A 10,180-nucleotide genomic window follows, 5' to 3' on the forward strand; every position below is an offset into this window, starting at 1 on the left:
TGAAAGTATGTTTGGTTTTGTAAGAAACTGCCAAACTGTCTTCTAGAGTGGTTGCACCATTTTGTATTCCCCTTAGCAGTTAAGGAGAGTTTCCTGTTGTACATGGTTTTGGTCATACTGATAGGTATGTATCTCATCATTGTTTTGATTTGCATTCCCAGATGACATATTATGTGGAATATCTCTTCATATGCCTATATGCCATCTGTATATCATCTTCAGTATATCCCTCCCTTCCCACCCCTCCTCCCCAGTCCCTTTCCCTTTGGTAACTGTTATTCCCTTCTTGGATTCTGTGAGTCTGCTGCTGTTTTGTTCCTTCAGTTTTTGCTTTGCTCTTATACTCCACAGATGAGTGAAATCATTTGGTATTTGTCTTTCTCTGCATGGCTTATTTCACTAAGCATAATACCCTCTAGCTCCATCCATGTTGTGGCAAATGGTAGGATGTGTTTTCTTCTTATAGCTAAATAATATTCCATTGTGTATATGTACCACATCTTCTTTATCCATTCATCTACTGATGGACACTTAGGTTACTTCCATTTCTTGGCTGTTGTAAATAGTGCTGCAATTAACATAGAGGTGCATATGTCTTTTTGAGATGGGGCTCCTGAATTCGTAGGGTAAATTTCTAGGAGTGGAATTCCTGGGTCAAATGGTATATCTATTTTTAATTTTTGAGGAACCTCCATACTGCTTTCCACAATGGTTGAACTAATTTACATTCCCACCAGCAGTGTAGGAGGGTTCTTCTTTTCCACATCCTGGCCAACATTAGTTGTTGTTTGTCTTTTGGATGTTGGCCATCCTAACTGGTGTGAAGTGATATCTCATTGTGGTTTTAATTTGCATTTCCCTGATGATTAATGATATGGAGGATCTTTTCATGTGCTTGTTGGCCATGTGAATTTCTTCTTTGGAGAAGTGTCTGGTCAGATCCTCTGCTCATTTTTTAATTGGATTATTTGTTTTTTGTTTCTTGAGGTATATAAGCTCTTTGTATATTTTAGATGTCAACCCCTTATCAGATATGTCATTTATGAATGTACTCTCCCATACTGTAGGATGCCTTTTTGTTCTGCTGATGGTGTCCTTTGCTGTACAAAAGCTTTTTAGTTTGCTATAGTCCCACCTGTTCATTTTTGCTTTGTTTCCCTTGCCCTGGGGAGATATGTTCATGAAGAAGTTGTTCATGTTTATATTCAAGAGAGTTTTTCCTGTGTTTTCTTCTAAGATTTTATGGTTTCATGACTTACATTCAGGTCTTTTATCCATTTCGAGTTTACTTTTGTGTATGGAGTTAGGCGTAATCTGGTTTCATTTTCTTACATGTAGCTATCCAGTTTTGCCAACACCAGCTGTTGAAGAGGCTGTCATGTTCCCATTGTATATCCATGGCTCCATCATATACTAATTGACATATATGTTTGGGTTAATATCTGGACTCTCTATTCTGTTCCACTGGTCTATGGGTCTGTCGTTGTGCCAGTACCAAATTGTTTTGATTACTGTGGCTTTGTAGTAGAGCTTGAAGTTGGGGAGTGTAATCCCCCCAGCTTTATTCTTCCTTCTCAGGATTGCTTTGGCTATTCAGGGCCTTTTATGGTTCCATATGAATTTTAGAACTATTTGCTCTAGTTCATTGAAGAATGCTGTTGGTATTTTGATAGGAATTTCATTGAATCTGTAGATTGCTTTAGGCAGGATGGCCATTTTGACAATATTAATTCTTTCTATCCATGAGCACGGGATGTATTTCCATTTATTGGTATCTTCTTTAATTTGTCTCATGAGTGTCTCATAGTTTTTACAGTATAGGTCTTTCACTTCCTTGGTTAAGTTTATTCCTAGGTGTTTTATTCTTTTTGATGCAATTGTGAATGGAATTGTTTTCCTGATTTCTCTTTCTGCTAGTTCATCGTTAGTGTATAGGAATGCAACAGATTTCTCTGTATTAATTTTGCATCCTGCAACTTTGCTGAATTCAGATATTAGATCTAGTAGTTTTGGAGTGGATTCTTTAGGGTTTTTTTATGTACAATATCATGTCATCTGCAAACAGGGACAGTTTTAACTTCTTCCCTACCAATCTGGATGCCTTTTATTTCTTTGTGTTATCTTATTGCTGTGGCTAGTATGCCCCAGAACTATGTTGAATAAAAGTGGGGCGAGTGGGCATCCTTGTCTTGTTCCCAAAACTAGAGGGAAAGCTTTCAGCGTTTCACTGTTAAGTATGATGTTGGCTGTGGGTTTGTCATATATGGGCCTTTATTATTTTGAGTTACATGCCTTCTGTACCCATTTTGTTGAGAGTTTTTACCAAGAATGGGTGTTGAATTTTGTCAAATGCTTTTTCATCATCTATGGAGATGATCGTGCCATTTTTGTCCCTCTTTTTATTGATATAGTGGATGATCTTGATGTATTTTTGAATATTGTACCATCCTTGCATCCCTGGGATAAATCCCACTTGATCATGTTCTATGATCCTCTTGATGTATTTTTGAATTCAGCTTCCTAATATTTTGTTGAGTATTTTTGCATCTATGTTCCTCAGGAGTATTGGCCTGTAATTGTGTGAATTGTGTGTGTGTATGTGTGTGTGTGTGTGTGTGTGTGTGTGTGTGTGTGTGTGTGTGGTGTCTTTGCCTGGTTTTGGTATTAGAGTGATGCTGGATTCATAAAATGAGTTTGGAAGTATTCCCTGCTCTTCTCTTTTATGGAAAACTTTAAGGAGAGTGGGTATTATGTCATTTCTAAATGCTGATAAAATTCAGCGGTGAATCCATCTGGTCCAGGATTTTATTCTTGGGTAGTTTTTGATTGCCAATTCAATTTCATTGCTAGTAATTAGTCTGTTCATATTTTGTTTCTTCCTAGGTCAGTCTTGGAAGGTTGTATGCTTCTAGAAAGTTGTCTATTTCTTCTAGGTTATCCAGTTTGTTACCATATAATTTTTCATAGTATTCTCTAATAATTCTTTGTATTTCTTTGGTATATGTAGTGATTTTTCCTTTCTCATTTATGATTTTGTATATGGGTGTAGATTCTCTTTTTCTTGATAAGTCTGTCTAGGGGTTTATCTGTTTATTTTCTTGGAGAACCAGCTCTTGGTTTCGTTATTTTTTTCTATTGTTTTATTCTTCTCAATTTAATTTATTTTCTCTCTGATTTTTATTATGTCCCTCCTTCTGCTGACTTTATGCTTCATTTGTTCTTCTTTATCCAGTTTCAATAATTGTGAATTTAGACTATTCATTTGGGATTGCTCATCCTTTTAAAATAGGCCTGAATTTCTATATACTTCCCTCTTAACTGCCTTTGCTGAATCCCACAAAAGTTGGGGGCATTGCCTTGTTGTTTTCACTTGTCCCATATATTGCTTGATCTCTTTTAATTTGGTCATTGATCCATTGATTATTTAGGAGCATGTTGTTAAGCCTCCATGTGTTTGTGATCCTTTTTGTTTTATTTGTACAATTTATTTCTAGTTTATGCCTTTGTGATCTGAGAAGTTGTTTGGTACAATTTCAATCTTTTTTAATTTGCAGCAGCTCATTTTGTGGTCTAGTATGTGGTCTATTCTGGAAAATGTTCCATGTGCACCTCAGAAAACTGTGTATCCTGCTACATTCAGGTGTAGTGTTCTATAGATGTCTGTTAGGTCCATCTGTTCTAATGTGTTGTTCAGTGCCTCTGTCTCCTTACTTATTTTCTGTCTGGTTGATCTGTCCTTTGGAGTGAGTGGTGTGTTGAAGTCTCCTAAAATGAATGCATTGCATTCTATTTCCCCCTTTAATTCTGTTAGTATTTGTTTCACATATGTAGGTGCTCCTGTGGTGGGTGCATAAATACTTATAATGGTTAAATCCTCTTTTTGGACTGACCTCTTTATCATTGTGTCGTGTCTTTCTTTGTCTCTTGTTGCTTTCTTTGTTTAAAGTCTATTTTGTCTGACACAAGTACTACAGCACCTGCTTTTTTCTCCCTATTGTTTGCATGAAGTATCTTTTTCAGTCCCTTCACGTTTAGTCTGTGTATGTCTTTGGGTTTGAAGTGAGTCTCTTGTAGGCAGCATATAGATAGGTCTTGCTTTTTTATCCATTCTTCAACTCTGTGTCTTTTAATTGGTGCATTCATTCCATTTACATTTAGGGTGATCATCAATAAATATGTACTTATTGCCATTGTGGGCTTTGGATTTGTGGTTACCAAGGGTTCAAGGGCAGCTTTTTTACTATCTAGCAGTCTACGTTAACTCACTTATTATGCTATTATAAACACAGTCTGAAGATTCTTTTTACTCTCCCTTCTTTTTCTTCCTCCTCCACTCTTGATATGTTAGGTGTCATATTCTATACTCTTTGTGTATCCCTTGAGTGACTTTGTGGGTAGCTGATTTAATTTTTAATTTGGTTAGTATTTAGTTGGTCTACTTCCTTTGCTGTGGTTTTATTTTCTCTGGTGAGAGCTATTTAGCCTTAGGCACACTTCTTCCATCTAGGATAATACACTGTAGAGATGATTTGTGGAAGGTAAATTCCCTCACCTTTTGCTTATCTGGTAATTCATTAATCGCTCCTTCAAATTTAAATGATAATTTTTTTGGGTAGAGTATTCTTGGTTCAAGGCCCTTCTGTTTCATTTCATTGAATATATCATGCCACTCCCTCTGGCCTGTAGAGTTTCTGCTGAGAAGTCTGATGATAGCCTGATGAGTTTTCTTTTGTAGGTGATCTCATTTCTCTCTCTGGCTGCTTATAATAGTATGTCCTTATCCTTGATCTTTGCCATTTTAATTACTATATGCTTTGGTGTTGTCATCCTTGGGTCCCTTTTGTTGGGAAATTTGTGGATTTACATGGCCTGAGAGATTATTTCCTTCCCCAGATTGGGGAGATTTTTTAGCAATTATTTTTTCAAAAGCACTTTCTGTCTCTTATTCTCTCTCTTCTTCTGCCACTCCTATTATGTGACTATTATTCCATTTGGATTGGTCACACAGTTCTCTTAATATTCTTTTATTCATAGAGATCCTTTTTTCTCTCTCTGCATCAGTTTCTCTGTATTCCTGTTCTCTGATGTCTATTCCATTGACTGTCTCCTCCCCCTCATCTAATCTTCTTTTAAATTCCTCCTGGTTTGTCTCATTTCTTTTATCTCCATTCTGAATTCATCCCTTAGCTCTTGAATATTTTTCTGTAGCTCCATCAGCATGCTTATGACTTCTATTTTGATTTCTTTTTCAGGAATATTGGTGATTTCATTCTGACCGAGTCCTTTTTCCAGTGTTTGGGGGATTTTGGATTGAACCAGGTTTTCTGCCTTTTCATAGCCCTGGAGTGATGGGAATGGTCACTGGTAAGTGGCACAGGTGTCACCTTGAAGGACAAAGTCCCTTTCTGCTTGCCAGTTGCTGTGCCTGTCTCTGCTGTCTGAGCCAACTAACTGCACACAGGGAGTGGCCTCTGGGTTACTCCCCCAAGCTGCCATGGGCAGGGTGGCCCTTGGGATGGCCTACAGCGATGGCGGTGGTTGCAGGTGAGCAGCATGAATTCTGCTGTGAGAACAAAGCCCTTTCATGCTTCCAGACTCAGCGCCCATCTCTGCTGTCTATGCCTGTCAACCGCATGTAGGGAACAGCCTCTGGGTCTGGACTGGTTACCTAAACACAGGGAGAAGCCTGTGCATTAAGGTGTGTCGTTGCTGTAAGCTGGGGTACCCTCCATCTGGTTTGCAGCAATGGCAGGGACAGCCAGTTTGTGCACAAGTGCTCGTGCAGAGAAGGAGCAGCGGGCTGCTTGTTGTGGTAAAGGGCCTCTGAAATGCATTGCCAACCAGGGGGATAGGGCACCTGAAGCTCCTGAAAGTTCCCAGCCTGCTGGGCTGAATGTGCCAGGATGATTTTGTCCACCTGTCACTTCTCCTAAACCATTGCTCCTTTAAGACTTAAAGTGCCTGCTTTTGTTTTGTCCCAGGGCAGCCAGTTGTAGGAAGCTTTTCTCAGTCCTAGTCTCAGAGTTTTTTCTTTTCAGCCCCTCCAATCTCCAGAGCACCATACAATGTGGGTCTATGCTTTCAGGGTAGATTTCTATGTCTGGGTGTTGAGCAGTCTGTGCTTCCACTCCCTCCCCACTCTGATTATTTTCCTCCTGCTGGTGAGCTGGGGTAGGGGGAGTGCTAGGATCCTGCTGGATCGTGGCTTTTTACTTTACCCTTTTCTGTGAGATGTTAACTTCTCCCAGATGTAAACTGGCTGGTGTACTGTTACTTTTGGTTACTCTTTTAGGAATAGTTGTATTTGCTGTATTTTCAAAATGTATGTAGTTTTGGGAGGATATTTCCACCACAACTACTCATGCCACCATCTTTTTTCCTCCATAAAATAACTTTCTTTGATGTACATAAAATAACCCAACTTTGATTGTGATTGTACTGAACCTATAGATCAAGTTGGGAAGAACTAACATCTTGATAATATTGAGTCTTCCTATCCATGAACATTTACTTAATTCCTTAATTAATTTTCCATTTATTTCTTTTTTTGCTTCATTTATCAGTGTCTTGTGGTTTTCCTCATACAGATTTTATACATATTTTGTTAGACTTATATCTATCTATTTCATTTTTGAGGTACTAATGTAAATGGTATCTTCTTTCTAATTTCAAATCCACTTTTTCAGTGTTGATTATAGGAAAGCAATTGACTTTTGTAAATTAACATTGAATCGCATAAATTTGTTTTAATCACTTCTTAATTCAAGGTTGTGGGGTTTTGTTGTCAATTCTTTTGAATTTTTTGTATAGATAATCATATCATCTGTGAACAAAGGCAGTTTTATGTCTTCCTTCCTAATATGTATATCTGTCTTTTTTTTTTTTTTTTTGGTGTATTGCATTAACATGAACTTCCGGTATGATGTTGAAAAAAAATGGTGAGAATGGATATCCTTGCCTTATACCTGATCTCAGTGAGAAGGCTTTGGTTTCTCATCATTAAGTACCATGTTAGCTCAAGGTTTTTATACATAGTCTTTATCAAGGTGAGAAAATTCCCCTGTATTCCTAGTTTACTGAGAGTTTTTATCATGGGTGGGTGCTGGACTTTGTCAAATGCTTTTTCTGCATCTCTTGATGTAATCATGTGCTTTTTTTTTAGTTTGTTGATGTGAGGTAATAAAGCACTAACTGATTTTCGAATGTTGAACCAGCATCCTGTACCTGAGATAAAATCCACTTAGTCATGGTATAGTACTCTTTTTATACCTTTTGGGATTCAATTTGCTAACATTATGTTAAGGATTTTTGCATCCATGTTCATGAGAGATATTGGTCTATTGTTTTTTTGCCTTGAAATGCCTTTGTTTGGTTTTGGCATTAGGGTAATGCTGGTTTTATAGAGTGAATTAGGAAGTGTTCATTCTGTTTCTATCCTCTGGAAAAGATTGTAGAGAATTAGTATAATTTCTTCCTTAAATATCTGGTATAAGTCACCAGTGAGCCCATTTGGGCCTGGTGCTTTCTGTTTTGGAAGGTTATTAACTATTGATTCACTTTCTTTAATAGATTCAGCCTGTTCAGATAATCTTTTTCTTCCTGTATGAGTTTTTGCATGTTATGTCTTTCAAGGAATTGATCCTTTCATCTAGATTATCAATTGTAGAAAATAAAAACTAGAGGTATATGGTTTTTGGTTTTGGCTTCAGGTTTTGTTTTGTTTTCTTTTGTTTTGCATTTGTCCTGCTTAGTGTTCTCTGAGCTTCCTAGATGTGTATTTTGGTTGACATTAATCTGGGAAAACTCTGAGTCATTTTTTCAAGTATTTCTAATCCTTTCTCTTTCTTTTCCTTTTTCTCCTGATACATGTACTACCATTATGTTTATGTTACACCTTAAACATAATATCTTATAGTCGTTGTGTATTCTATTCTGGCTTTTTTTCAGCCTTTTTTCTGTTTGCTTTTTTGGTTTTGAGGATTCTGCTGATATATTCTCTAGCTCAGCAATTCTTTCCTCAAACTTGTCCACTCTACTAATAAGCCCATCAAAGGCATTCTTCTTTCTGTGTCTTTTAATCTCTAGCATTTTTACTTAGCCTTTTCATATCTCTGTTTACACTGCCCATCTGTTCTTGCATATATCTACAGTATCCATTACAGTCCTTAGCATATTGTTCATAGCTGTTTTAAATTCCTAGTCTGATAATTCCAGCATCCCTGCCATGGCTTATGCTTGCTCTCTCTCTTCAAACTGTGATTTTTTCCATTTTGTATGCCTTGTACTTTTTTTCTTGATAGCCAAATGTGATATACTAGGTAAAGTGGTGGTATGTAGGTTGTTAGTAATGTGGTGGTGAGTTGTGGTGTGAGGGGAAGCGTTCTGTAGTCTTTGGATTAGGTCTGTCTTTTACTGAGCCTTTGTCTCTGGGCTGTGAGCTTCACAATTGATTCTCAGTTCACCCCACCTCCCTACCTTCCCCTTGGGTGAAACAGGATGGCTATCTAGAGCTGAAGTTAGTATTTCCCTTCCTCAGGTCAGTTAGGCCGCAGATTAGGCTCTGGTTAACTAGTACCCTTGAGGATAGGCCTTGTCAACACAAAATGCTTTAGCATATTTCAAAATGGCTCCTTTTCCCATCCACCTACCAGAAGCAGGAAGGGATTTTTCTCTGATATTTATTGTAGGAACCTAGTAGAACTTCTGGAGGTAGATGTCACAATATTGTGGAACCCCTCATGACTGTGAGGAGGTTTTAACTCTCAGAGTTGTCTTCACTGAGCCTCCAGCAATTCTTCAGTTGCAGCTCAGGTTTCCCTACACTGATAGTGGTTTCTGCTTGTGAATGTCTACACAGGGAAGTCATGACTATTTTGTCTCTCTCGTTTTAGGGGCAGTGGTTTTCCCTGTGTCCTGACTTCTCTTATGGATCCAAAACAGTTGATTTTTCAGTCTGTTCAGTCTTTCACTTCTTGTGGGGTTGGAATGGCAATTTACAAGCTGAATAAATTGTCTTCAGCTGAAGGAAGGTCTCTTGCCATAAGGTAAGACCTTTCCCCAGGAGTAGTCTGCAGCCTATGACTGGTTGATGGACATGGGAATACAAAGGTATGCACCCCTAGCCATAATGGGGACATCTTTTGAAGGCCCATACCAGCTCCTAAGCTTTCCTTAGAATCTGCTGAGTCCTGTGTTGTTCAAGTTATTTTGCCAATCCTCTCTCTGCCATTCTCTTACAAATGTTATTCCTGAGAGGATTCCCAGTACACCTCTTCCTTGCAACCTCTGTCTTGGAGTCTATTGCCCTGAAGCCTGAGCTATAAAGATTACATTTTTCTACTTGATCTGCCAAAGATGGAGGGGGGATTCCCTAAAAGATTTTTCCCTGCTACTTCCCTACCTACTGTTGCCTCTAATCACATAAAAATTTGGTAAATTTATTCTTGAAAATTCAAGATACAAATATATATCTTTTGTATGTATTGATAAAATTCTATTCAGAAAGTATGTGTTCATGAAACTAATTCATTTATTTTTTGGTATCATTAATCTACAATTACATGAGGAACATTATGTTTACTAGGCTCCCCCCTTCACCAAGTCCCCCTCAGAAACCCCATTTCAGTCGCTGTCCATCAGCGTAGTAAGATGATGTAGAATCACTACTAGTCTTCTCTGTGTTGCACAGCCCTCCCCATGCCTACCCCACATTATACATGCTAATCATAATTCCCCTTCCTTTTTTTCCCCTCTTTATCCCTCCCTTCCTACCCATTCTCCCCAGTCCCTTTTCCTTTGGTAACTGTTACTCCATTCTTGGGTTCTGTGATTTTGCTGACACTTTGTTCCTTCTGTTTTTGCTTTGTTCTTATACTCCACATATGAGTGAAATCATTTGGTACTTGTCTTTCTCTGCCTGACTTATTTCACTGAGCATAATACCTCCTAGCTCCATCCATGTTGTTGCAAATGGTAGGATTTGTTTTCTTCTTATGGCTGAATAATGTTCCATTGTGTATATGTACCACATCTTCTTTATCCATTCATCTACTGATGGACACTTAGGTTGCTTCCATTTCTTGGCTATTGTAAACAGTGCTGTGATAAACATAGGGGTGCATCTGTCTTTTTCAAACTGGGCTGCTGTATTCTTAGGGTAAATTCCTAGAAGTGGAATTCC

This window comes from Manis javanica, chromosome 5, assembly GCF_040802235.1.
Source record: "Manis javanica isolate MJ-LG chromosome 5, MJ_LKY, whole genome shotgun sequence".
Taxonomy (NCBI): Eukaryota; Metazoa; Chordata; class Mammalia; order Pholidota; family Manidae; genus Manis; species Manis javanica.